We start from the raw sequence: 14,012 nt of genomic DNA on the forward strand, positions 1-14,012 counted from the left end.
GTTCAAACCAGTGACTCACTGTCATGGAATAGGTTACTAGGTTATTAATATTTTAACATTTTCCTTTGGCAAATATGAAAGCAATTGTAGCTAAGTACAGGACTCAGAAGAAATAAACTGCTTCTAGATAAAAGTAAGGTAATTGTTGTCTGATCCAGTAGCATTATTTTGAGAGTTACATATCAAAGGAGGGAATAATATTTCTCATACTCTAATAGGACCTCTTTCTATAGGAGTCATATCTGATAAAACTTTCTTTGAGAAAAAGATAAAGTTCATCTTAAGTAATAATGATTTGCATATCCCTATTATGACAGCTGCATTATTCTGAAAAGTGTGCTGTGCCATTTCTATGGCTTCTGAAAACAAAAAAGGTGAATTTCAGACTATAAAAAAAAAATCAGAACAAATGTTCTCAGCATGTAATTAGGCCATGCATATCATGAACATTGTTCTTGTGACTGCTTTTATAATTTTTACATAGTTATTTCAGAAAGGTTAAAAATTATGCATGCAGTCTTTATTATATTACACACATAATTTGGAAAAAAGCATTTCTCTGCACTAAAAATAATAAATTAAAGAAATAGATTCATTGTGTCAAGAAAAATTTATTTCTTGAGCCTCAAATAATTTAATTCCTTTTTATTCTATGCAAAAAGTAATTTTCTCCTAGGGGGAAATTATTGCTTAACTACTGTTATGTATTCACTGGCAGTCTTAGCCATTCAGCCAAAGATAGTTCTAAAAAGGAAGTGGAGAAAGCTGATGGAAGTGAAATCCTTAAACTAAACATGAAAAATAGAAGACTTAAGGCTTTATATGTTTCTTTCACAAAGGATCCGTAATGTTCCCTACATTAGAAAACCATTTAAAATAAAACTGCGGTGACTTTATCATTGTCCCGTCATGTTTACTTTAATGTCTGATCATTTAGATGTTTATTCCTGTGTACCTGTACTCATTTCCAGGATGGAGCACACTTTAAAAAAAAAAAAAGTGATTCTGGGCAGAAATGAGGAAATTAATCTTAAAATATTTTTGCCCATTATTTATTTTGCTTTTGTTATTGTAAGGTTAGGTTAATAACTGGAGTATGGAGGGGACTGCTAAACTGGTTTTAAGTAGAAACAATTTTCACAGCCGTCACTGTTGACATGCTTGGATACCAGCATTAGCAGTCATTATAAGCTTCTAATAACCACCCACTCATGCAGCTGAGACCGCTACTAAAAACTGGCCATGAAGATGGCATTTAAGTAGACCACTAAGTATTGTACCATTCAGTTAGGTGCAGAAATGTGAGTGGTAGATGGAACTTTCCAAGTAATTAACTGCCAGCCTCGTTGTATTTCCATTAGGATGTATAGTAAAATTGTATTGTATATACTTGCATAGGACCTATGGATTATTACTCAAATACCTCAATGGAGTCCTGGTGCAGATTATTGGTCTCTCCCTCATTCTCTGCATCAGCACATATGAGATGAGATTTCTTTCCATCTGTACAGGCTATTTGAGGATGTGGGTTACTGGAGAAACCACTCTCAAGGATTAGTATTTAGTGTGGGCGTTTAAGTAATGCTTATGTGTAACACTGATGGGATCTATATGAGCTATATATATGAGCAGTATCTTTAGTACAGAAACTGTAACTATCCAGGCTAGAAAACTAGGCAAAATCAAACAAAAATAACTGAGAAGTTTGTATATTAAGACATGGAATGTATCCAGGACTAGAAAGTAGTATACCATGCGGATGCATGGTATAAAATTTAATGCTATTTGTATGACACAAAACCAGTGTAATAATAGTGCTGGAATACAGGTAACAGATTATGCTTCTCAGAGAAGATAGAAATAAAAGGTGAGATGGAAGCATCAAGGATTTATCAACCTTACACACTGCCGTAACATGCATGAAAAGAGAGCCAAGCTATTTTTAAGATTAATATACTCTGTTGAAGGGTCCAAAAAAGTTGATGGAAGCAAAGAACCTAACTGTTTTGGAACCTGGTATGTTTACAAACAGGATTATATGTTATAGCTTGTGCTTGGTGATCCAATTCCATGTTTCTCTGTTTCTATATGTGTACCAATAAAATCTGTCTGGATTTGGATTTTTTCAATTTCCTTTCAAGAAAAATAATGACATTTTATTGCTTAAGTATAACTTGCAAAAGCGAGTCGTACATAGCGACTGTTACTGTAGGTATTGATCTTGCTTGAGGGTGGGAATAAACTGGACCTAATAAGCCAATTTTTCCACCTCTATATTAAAGAAAAATCTCATTTTTAAACTATTTAAAGAGTTCCCAAAGTGAACTCTTCTCCAATCCTGTTCATTGCTGAAGAGGCTGCCTGGATAAACAGACTTCATCCTGTCATGAAATCATAGTATGCATTACGACATTGTATTTTGTTGTCGTGGAAGCAGTTGCAGTGATATTCTTGATTCTGATGTGAATCTTAACAAGTCTTTTACCAGTCATCAAGTTTCAATCTGAGGGGCAGGTTCTTGCTTGTGTTACGCATTCCCCTTCAGAGAGCCCATCAGACATTGATTACTAGGTCGCATGTCTGATATAAACCAGCAATCCCACTAACCTTCACAGCTTTACAACCTTTCTATTCTCATTACAACATTCAAGCAACTAGGAAAGTCAGTTACAGAAGCTTCTGGCATTAGCACAGGACAACACAGGTGTTTTCTGGCCAGGCATATTTCAGGGAATAATCTCGTGTGTTGAGGTACAGAGAAATTGTGGCGAATCCTTGAGTTTGTGGGATTCGGAAGAGACTGGTTTACACAGTCTTATGGTTGGCATTTACAAAACAGAGGTGTTGCACACATCACAAAAACGGGATTTGCTTTCTGTTATAGGCACTACTGAATCTTTGTTCTCGTCATCTTACTGGTTTTATTGCAGAGCTATGGCTGCACCTTAGCAATACAGTAGCTGACAAGACATTCTGCTCAACACCCAGTACTCAGTGAAGATCTGTAGTTTTCTCTTGGTTTGGTTATAAGGAGAAATCTACCAGGAAAGATAATTCTTTGAAGTCTCTGCTTTTCAAAATGTTTCTCCTCATACAGTGCGTGTGACTTTGAATTTCACATGGCTATACGACTGCAGCTGGGAAACCAGGGTTCATTGTCCTTTTCTCACGGCTGTTAAACCATTCTGTTCAGAAGAATAGCATGAATGCACTCCTGTTCACAGAGGTGTTATTAGTCTTACTTGGTGTGTGTGAATTCCAAGCTTTGGCCATGTCTTACTGACTGCCCTAGCTAACCTCATCGTGTCAATCTGCTCCCAGCACCAACCCAGAACTGCTCTTTGCAGATGGTACAGAGCATGAGTGTGAGAATGCGCTACCCTCATACTCCCCTGCTGATCTTCTACACTAGTATGAGTTCTGCTTAAATAATTTGTGGGAAACTAACAGGGATTTCTCTCCCAGTTTATTTTGTTGTTTAGTCCAGAAAGCTATTGACACGTCAAGGTGTTTCAATCTTTAACACACAGCCAGAGAAGTCATTAGAATATTGGGGCCACACATTGCTTCAGTGGAGCATTAAAAACTGGTTTAGATTGGCTAGATAAATTTGGTTTTAGAGACCATGTTTAACGGGTCTGAATCCCACTGAAATCTTGAAAGCCTGTACCTGCCAACAGACAACATTAAACCAAGGCGGCCAGTAGACTTTAGGCTAGGTGAATGTAAACTGTTTCATTACATAGCTGTGTCATTCATTCATCATTGTGATCTTGGTGGAGATGACGTTGTATATTTTACTATTTGAGAAGACGAAAGCTAGAAACATTTATTGATTTTATTATTATTATTATTATTATTTTTGACTGCTTTAGTTTGCTGGTAATACAGGATGAGTTATTACTGTTTTGGTTTTTTTCTTTAGTTTGAGGAAATGTAAACATTTTGCATATTGAAGGAAATACATAAATAGAAAATGGAAAGAGATTTTGATATCACTTTCAGGTAAGAGCAATTCTAGCTGTTATTAAAAAAAAAAAACAACAATTCAGCATAGCACTTAAGCATATGTTCATGTCCTTTTAAAGGCAGTAGGCATTGCACATGTGTTCTATTCATTTAAATCCGGATTTCACAAAATGCTGTGTGAAAGCAGAATCCTAGGCCAGGTCTAAACTACAAATTTCTCCTAACATAAAAAGGCAAATCAGTATCGTGAATAGGTTTATACTAGCCATGCTGGCAAAAGCACCACCGAGTACATAGTTACACTAGCAAAACTGAGCTTTACCCACAAGAGCTTATTTCATCCAGAAGGGATGTTTCAACTTGCTGGTACTGAGTGTGGCTTATCGAAGAATAGTAATTCCAGCCAGGAGTGTCTGGGCAGGATGGAATACTCTTCTTGCTACGCTACCAAACACTTCAACTGCAGTCTCTTCACTGTTGTAGTCCCACAGAAGGCTTCAACAATTGGATTCATTGACGCTTAGGTCTCCTGGTGATCTGTAAAGAAGGAATTTTATCTACCTGTGCAATGATCTTTTCAAAACCCCATGCACTACTTGTTCTTGACACTCATATTATGCGGACTGATGTACAATCTCTTCCCTATTGATGAATTTTCTCCCTCTAAGACCACGCACTGAAGCTCTAGCTTCAGTGGAAAACAACATTTTCTATTAAGCTGCAAGCAGCTGAAAATTGGAGTTGCAATATAGGATGCCATTTTTGTAACCAAAAGATGTTGTGGTTAGCTCCACTGTGTGATGACACTTATGCATAATGGTTGCAGCTAATTGTAGGGGAGTGTAACCTGTGTCTTAGAAATAACTTGCTGAAACAAAGTTACAGTTTTATTCCTTAGGGAATGTATACTGGCATTGTCATTCCTCTTGACTCCAAAGGTGTTCACCGCCCGTTCTCTCTCATGTCTAGGTTATTAATTATATTGGTTGTTCCCAGTCAGTATTAAGTTTCTCTAACACATATTTTGCTTCTCTTCGGGATCTGAAGAATGGGTATTGTGCATAAAAGTGTGTCTGTTTTTCCAGGGAAATCAGTTTGTCTAATGAAGGATGTTATTTCTTTTTACAACTCCTTCTGCACTTAAACCATCACAGCTACTACGACACAGCAACTACGATTACTTTAGTGCAAGGATGTAGTCACAATGCTTTATTGAAAATTTGCCTTATATTTAGGAAATGTAAGCTGCTTGATATTTTTTTTTGTTTCAGACCAACCCAGAAATAGTTATATTCATACTACTCATAAAAACATTAGGTTTAACAGTTAAGGGTGCAGAAAGCAACGCTGTATCAAAGGCGCTGAATTTTAACTACATATCCTTCTTGCATTAATGGACAACCTACCACAGTGCTTTAAGCATTTCATGCTTTCCTGCACTTCGAAGTTCAAGCTAAAAAAGTTACATACTAATGTATTGTGCCTCTTTTAATCTATACAAAAGAGAGTTAGATTCTGTTAGGAATGTCATAATAACCAGAAAATAACAGTTTAATAACCATGTATTAAGCTCACATGACAGTCTAAATACATTCAATTATTTTGCATGAAGACTGCCATTACAATGGGATGCACAGTGTAGCTATATTTCCCACAATTACAAAGTCATATCAGAAGTCACTTGATGCTCACACTGTTATAACATTATATTAAGGAAAGGAATTGCTTGAATGTACTATCATGAAGTCATAACAACCACAAAAGTAGCCCCGATACTAAAGCTTCATATGATCAACGTTACCAACACAAATGATAGCTCATTAAAATGTAATCATGCTATTTCTAAGAGCAGGTTCTTTTTTTTCTCTCCGTTTTAGACTTTTACAAAATGAAATAATAATTCATGTCCTCCACAGACTAAACAGACTTATCGGGAAAAAGATATACTAAAGGAATATAGGGCTCCAACCTGGAATCTTTAAAACAGCATATTAGTACATGGTGGCTTAATAAGTATTTAATATAAGAGCAGCATTTGAACATCTTGAATCCACGTTATCCTTTTGGTATTAAGAGTGACACTGATGTAATAGGAGATGTTCAGGGAGTATAAAGGCACTGCATCTACTTGGAAAAGTACAAAACCAGATAAACTGCACCCTTGAGAGGTAATGAAACACATGCCAGGGCAGAATATGCTTTGGAAAAGGTACAGTGTACGCTTCCCCCTTTCTCATTCTCTGATTTGTCTTCCTACAATGCCTCTTTGTGAAGGATTAAAAAAAAAAATTTTTTTAAAAACTGTTTTCCCTTTTACAGCGTAGAGGTTTCGTGGAAAAATGAGGCACAGAGAGATACACTGACAACAGCCAAAGGCATTTTGTATTGCGTTTAGCAATGGTGTTTACTTAAAAAAAAAAAAAAAAAAAAAAAAAGGTACCTGAAAACCTTTGTGGAGTGAATGGTAAAAGCTTTCATTAAATCAGGTGATCCTTCTATCATGAGAAAAGGTTTTGTTTCTTTGCCTGACACCTTCCTCGGGGTCTTCTCAGACATGTGATCCTTTTACAATAGTAAAATAAGTAGTTTGTCACAGCTCCACAGGGTCTTTGAGAAGACCCATAGTCTGTGAGCTCGAACTTAACTTCCTGTTCCTCTCGTTAACTTCCTTTTTGATTCCCAAATGTCATAGCTAATTTTCATTAACCTATTAAGGTCTCTCCTTATATAATAGAACTTTCTGGTATTGGATTCACTCTGAAAGTATCTCGTGGTCACTGCTAACATCCTCTCACTGTTTTCCCAAACTGTTCAGCAAACAATGAAATCATATGCCTGATAGATTATTAGTCTTGTCAGTATATTCAGCCCTTCAAGCATACATATTCAGCCATCCTAATCTGCATATTCACTCTTTACAACACACTCTGTCTCCCTTTGTCAGAGAAACACATATGCATTGTTTGTTTCTCTGATATGTTAGTCAAGTATAATTATCAGTAATAAAAATGATAGAAGGGAGTAGGTCTTGTGGAAATAATTTGATTGTCATGGTATCCATTTTGAACTCTTTGGACTCCTCATTTGCTTATACAAAATCATGCAAATGGTTTATTGCAAGCAATTGATAATAGACTTTTGTGTCACAATAGGTCCTTCAGTGTTTTTAAAGTTTTATTATGAGTGGAACTAAAACAGGCTAAAATTTTATTTTAACTTCTTAAATGAAATCATAGTACCCATCTACCCAGAACCACCTAGAGAACTTCATAGCATCAGCAGCGTTACCTGTGGTTTTTAGGCTAGGGTATGTATCTAGCAGAGTAGAATTCAAAAGTAATTCACATGAACAAATATGATAGTAAGGAACAGAAGAGCCTGAGGTACAGCGTGAAAGTTTAATTAAAAGAGACATCACTAACTTGAAACCCAGTGACTTAAAAAAAACTAGTAGTAGTCTCAGGATCTGCCCTTGATTAGTCTATTTTAGTAGTTTTACAATTCCATATATTTACATATGTATTATATACATATATATGTGTGCAATCACTTCAAAAAGAGGATTCCTTCAAACGTACATATTAGTCTTTTCTTTCCTAATATGTTTGAATTTACCTATGGCAAGAGAATTGTCTATATGCTTAATTGCTTTCAGCATCAGGACATAATTGTGTATGCAGGTGAAACAGAACAACTGATTTTGTTAAATGCAACAGTTTTTTTAAACAGAACAAGATAAACCAAAAGGAAATTTTTTTTTTTTCTCTGATTTCAGATAAATATAAGTGCAATTGTCAGAAAACAAATATATTACAGAAGATCTAGTTGATGACATGTCAGTGCTTGGTGCTAGAATGATTTTATACGTACACCCTATAGCAAGCAAAAAAGGCAGAGACAGACTTTCTTGGAGCTTATAGCAAGAGGTTACATGGGTCAGAAGGTAATCTAATACCACTAGGAGTAGTGATTAATAGCAGAGCTGACTGATATCTTTTCATTGAATTTTTTATTAAAGTGATTGACAAAAACGCTTCAGCATTGTCAAAGATTTTTACCTCTCTCTGAAAATACTGTGGCTTTCCTGAACTGTTTATTGAAAATACTATTTTTCTAAATATTAATGATTTTGTTCAATAAAAAAAAATGCAGGATTTCTGCAAATGTATAAATAAATTGAAAGAAGAGGGTCAATATCAAGGAATAAAAATTTTGTATTTAATTTGCAAAATGGGATTTCATTTCTCTTTTAATATGACTAGTCAGTGTCTTAGCATTTGCAATAAAGAAAAACACTGGAGAAGAAAGAGAAGTAGGTAAGTTAAAGGAAAAACATGATTTCTGCTAGTTATACCTCTGGACACTTATTCAGCTAAGGCATCTCTTTATAAGATTTTTTTTTTTTTTTTGCCCAAAAATGTAAACGACACAAACCACACATAGTGTTCACTGATGTTTGGTTTAAAAGGGAACTCTCAATTTCATACCTCTCTATCAAATCAAAGCTCAGATTTCCTTAAACATACATATTTAATTTTATGTGCACATATAAAGACAAATGAGATTGCATCCTAAATTTTGAATTAATGAAAGTTTTTATTCAGAAATTTCTCAGGTAATTTTTGTTCTTCATCTCTCTTCATTGCTGTTTTAACTTTATTACTATGGAAAGAATCAGTCATAGAAATTATTTTGTATAATCACATTGAGGCATGAGAAAATTAAATCCAAAAGGCATTTGGTGGAGAAATCATAACATGGGTGCTTCAAATAGGATCTGAACTCTGGATGCTTCCAAAAGAATATTTAGGTAGACTGAAATATTATACATCTTGTAAAATGAACTGTAATGTTTAAAAACCATGATGACAATTCTTTGTCTTTATGCTAAATCATAACTTCTTAATTTTTTGATGCTACATAGGCATCACATTTTCAAAATAGATAGACTTATCCTTGCTGAGTTCTTAACTTATGTGACCTTGTTAACATAGGTCTTTGGCATCAGAAGTCCAACACAGACTTTAGAATAGTTGCATACATGTGTTAAAAAAATCATTCTAAAAGGACTGAGATAACTGGCAAAGATCTGAATATACATTATAAATATTTTCATAAAAATACCATTCATGGCTTGTGTTGAGGTTGTGATTCATAAAGTTGACAACAATATGGCCAAATTTGTGCTAGAAAAAGGAAGTGGGCTGTCTCAACCATTCACTTCAGTTTGAAGAGGGACCAGAAAGGGATAGGTGGGCTGAGTTTTAATAGTTGTTATCTCCAAGGAATAGACAAATGTTTTGTGGCACCCCTGGATTACCATTGCCTTGATCCCAAGAGAAGCCCAGGCATTTTTCAGAAGAGAATAGCCCTCCTTCACTAACTTCAGATAAACCCCAGGCACTGCTTCCTTTTCCTTTCCTATCTCATACATCTGCTTTCCTAGCGTCCTCTTTTTTAATGCCCTATTTTAGAAAAAGTCTGATTTAGCTGGTGAAAACTGTTTGTTTTCATACTCTGAGCTAGTATGCATTTGCCATTCTCAAGGAGCTGACAAGACCTAGTGGTCTGCCTGTCTTTCCCCAACAGTTTGTCAGGAAATGAGAGGTCTGAAAATAGGAGTTCCTGTCTTGTCATTCCTTTTCTCATCGCTATTGTATTGTTTTTCTGGTTTTGACATCAGTGAAAGATAGCTCTAACCCATCTTTAAGTGACACCACTCCCCCCCCCCAAAAAAAAAACAAAAACAAAAACAAAACAAAAAAAAAAACCACAAAAACACAACAGCTATTATTATCTCCTACCTAAAAAGCAGAAAGATTTTACGGAATGTTTCTCTATTAAAGGGGCAGGGGGAAAGAATTATTGCCAAAAATAAAACCTGCTCAATTTGTCGTAGCTCTAGTTCTTTAAATACTGCTGCTGCCTTTTCACCTGTATCCTTAAAAAAGGTTGAATACACTTGGAATGGAAACTATTTGCCACAGAACTAATTCGGCTGAGGTCTATGAACTCAAAATCCAAAACTTTATTGAAATATTTGCTATAATACATGATCCTTCTTATTGTATCTCTAATCACTCTATTCCACCAAAATCAGCACAGTGTGAGCCTATACAAGCCAACTGAAATGGTGAAAACATAAATATTTACTTGTCTGTCAAACAAACTGTTTTTCACTTCTTAATCAGAAGATGTGGATTTGCAGGATGACTTAGCAAATCATCTTTAAATCGCATTAAAACGCTGCCATCACAAAAAAAGGGTGAAGATGGGGCTTTACCCTGATTAGCTGGTAAAGAAATGTATTGAGCAGCTGGAAGGAAGCCAGTCATTGCCATGAGAGGACATGGATGAACCAGTATATCTTTAACAGGGAACACCATGTCTGTGGTTTTTCTCCTGCTCAGTGCCCTGTGAATGACACAAGCCCTGAAACCACAACAGTCTGGGTAGCCTGTGTATTTCAAGAAGTATCACTCTCTCTAAACATTTCAGGGGTCAGTTATGCATTTTCTGTGCAAAGCATTTTTACTTGTTTCTTGTACCGTCTACCCAACATCACAGCTGGTGTTTCTGAGTAGAGTTAATAAAAAGTTATGTCTATAGTAGGACATTTAAAAACAAAGGGAATTTTCAAACAGGAGCCATTCAATGAAAGGGCACCTTTAAAAACAGAGTTTTATTTTAGGCATTGAATGAGGCAATAAATGTTTCATGGAAAGTTTATAATTACGTTTAGGACAGTAGATCTTTCTAACACATAGTTAAATGGATGTGTTGAATAGCATCACAGTGATTGCTTGTGGAGAACAATAATAAATATATGTTAAAACATATATTGCCTCAAATCTGCTGTAATATGAAGCATGTAGTTAGGCCAGATACATGTTAACAAGATTTCACTTACACCATCACTAGATGTTTCTGATGTGCCCCCTTTACATGAAGATTTAGATGCTTGTTATTACTGTGCTTTTCTTGTTAAGAAAACGGGCATTTGAATGAAAGCAACAGAAGTTAATGTCCGTTTATGACTAGTGAGATTATCAGACTTTAAAGCTATTTGGATATACTTTATTGGTTTCTAGGTGCATATTCAAGACAAGGGCGGAGCAGACTTGAAATAAGGAAATCTAAAAAAAAATTAACATACGTATTTTTAGCAGACACATTACCATAATGCCATTAGTTTCAAGAGTTAAATGTGTTTAGCTGATGATTCCCCTCTCTCCCCCTCCATTTTATGACTCTCATAAATGCAATGCATTGCTGCTTAGAATCAATAATTTGATGTGATATGTTTCATGTATCATGAAACCTCTAATAATATGAGAGGTTTAACTGCAATAGATGAATTCAAGCTCTTTTCCTTAAGTACAACAAATGAAGACTGACAGGAGATAATGGTATAAAACAGGAACATGATAACCGGGCATCGTAAGATCACGTGAGTTTTTTGCTAAGAACTGCAAGACAGAACCAGCACTAAGCCTTCAAAAGACCATGGCTTCAAAAGAAAACAACTAATTTATTTTGATGGTGTCTAAAATGTAAGTAGGACATGAGCAGTATGCTCTTCAAAGAGTGGCAGGATTTGACTGGTCTGATAAAGATCCTTTCAGATGTGATTTCTGTGAAGGAGCTGTGAGAAGTTTATGGATTTCTGTCTAACAGATGAATTGTCCATTAGAATACTATATAAGATGATTTTAAAAATCGTGAATCTTGGTGATATGAAAACAACAATAGCAAACCTTTGGGTTGAAAAGATTGCAAATTCATATTCAGCCTGAGAAGGATCCAGGATTTTACCTATTAATTCTAATTCCATAATTTCTAAAGCAAGCAGAAAACAACATGAAAATTGATAAGTTGTTTGTCTTACTAAAAATATGTTAGTATGGCAGGCCAATTAAATAAGCCCAGGAGGTATTTAGACCTGGGCTTTTGTGTCAGGTTTAGTACACTGAATGCTATATGTAAAAGTGCTTCAGAAACCAGAGAAGATTCTGATCAGGATATGTATTCTTCTTCCATGAGGATGGATGGATCTCAGATGAAAAATACATTAAAAAAAGATGTAGGCAGAAAAATATTTCATTATTATTTTCATGCTAACAACATACACATTCTCATTACAAGTATTAGACAGTATTGTAGATTATTTAGAATCTATCACCAACACATTTCTAATACATGAAATATAGGAAATTTTGTGCAGCCACTGGTGAACTGCAATCTGTGCTTCTTACAACTTCATTGGAAATGAAAGTATCTTATAGAAGGGGAGAGTCTCTATGCAGTGTTAAAAACTATGTTTTAAATGCTAAAGATTCTTAACCGTAACATTAACATTCTCCCAGCCCCCCCAAAAAAGTTAAAAACAGGATTTATTTTTTAATGTGGATTTTCACATAGAAAAGATCTGGGGTTTTGTTTGTGTAGTTGTTTGTTTGTTTTTTAACTAAGCATCAGTTACTTCCTAATGGTATTCCTTATCAGGAAATCTTTATTGTTATTCATGCGCTCCCAAAGTTTAAAAACACCCAAACAACCCAAAATGAAAAAACCCAAACAACAGAAAGCAGAAAACAGAAAGCACAAAACATAACATCTTGACCAAGAAACAGAGATGATTACCAACTAGCTGACATTAATTGTTTGCTAAACTCTGTTGCCTCAACAAGTATTTCTGTAGGGTGTTGAGTAAACGTGATTGAAATGAAAGCAGTCATATGGCACCCATCACTGCAGCACACTAGTTCTGTGCTATCATTAATACATTTATTATTACAACAGCCTGTGGGATAGTGAAGTCCTGTACTTGAATCTCCAGAACTGGACTGTCCTCTTTCAAATGTTTGTGCCTACCATAGCTATCTTAGAAATTAAGATTTTATATCATCAGCTAGTAGAAGTTAAGAGCAAACAACACTGGTACTTTTAGGATGCATGTAGTAATGGGAATATGGAAAATCATTGTCTGTAATGAGTAAGGTTAGGTTTGAGAACTCTACAAAGCTGCAAGCTTGCTGGTGTGATAAAGAGGTATTAAGGAATTATCTGTCACTGTATTTCAAAAAATACATATATGAAGAATTAAAAATAGTATTGTAGTAGGTCTTCCTGAAAGCATGTATGTTGGAAGGAACTCTCGTGGTCTGCCTTGTGTGTGCATGTTTTTGGATGAAGTGAAAATGCAAAAATCCAGTATTTTAACCAATGGTAAAAAAAAAAACAACAAACCAAAACAAACCTGTTCACAGTGTATCTTTAGCATAAATAAGCATTAAACCAGACAGCACAATTTAATGACCTTACTTCTCAATCTGATTTGTGTTGAGCACTTCTGGAACCCTTAATCAGCATTGCCAGGTGAGATTCCTTGTGGGAAGAGAGCTTTAGCTGTGTTCATGGGACGGCCTCAAACCAATCTCCAGGAGTATTCATACCACAGGGCACATTTCCACATTTACACAGTAGGTTTGTGTTGAAATTAGAGGAAGGCATGAGGTTGCTGCTGAATCAGGCTCCCAACACAGCCTTTTCTGAGTGGAGACGGTAATTGACTGTCAATATTGAGTGCATAAAATAAATTTTTCTTAATCTTCATGATAAATGTAACTAGTCACTGGTAAACTTTGATCTCCTATAAAGGATTTTCATAATTTTGTCATCTGAAATGTATTTGTCTTCGAAAATATACTAAGATCTTCAGCTCAGAATAAGACAAACTGCAGAAAGTGAAAGCTGTCAGCTCAACTAAAATGTAGATGGTAAACAAATAAAAATACAGATGCAAACCAGAAATGTGTACATTTTTTAAAAGTTTACTTTTGTTATTTCAGTTGACGTTTTACTGAATGTTACTGAGAGTGAATAAACAAGCTAATGAGGTTTTAGCTAAATCTCTGCAAACAAGTTGTGAATTCAAAAAAAAATTGCTCATCCCTTAATCCCTGACTTCCTATTTTGGGACTGTTCAAGTGTCCCCTGGTTTCTAGTGATGCATTCATTCAACATGTGATCAGCATCAAAGG

This window comes from Pygoscelis adeliae, unplaced genomic scaffold (genome assembly GCF_000699105.1).
Source record: "Pygoscelis adeliae isolate BGI_AS28 unplaced genomic scaffold, ASM69910v1 Scaffold42, whole genome shotgun sequence".
Taxonomy (NCBI): domain Eukaryota; kingdom Metazoa; phylum Chordata; class Aves; order Sphenisciformes; family Spheniscidae; genus Pygoscelis; species Pygoscelis adeliae.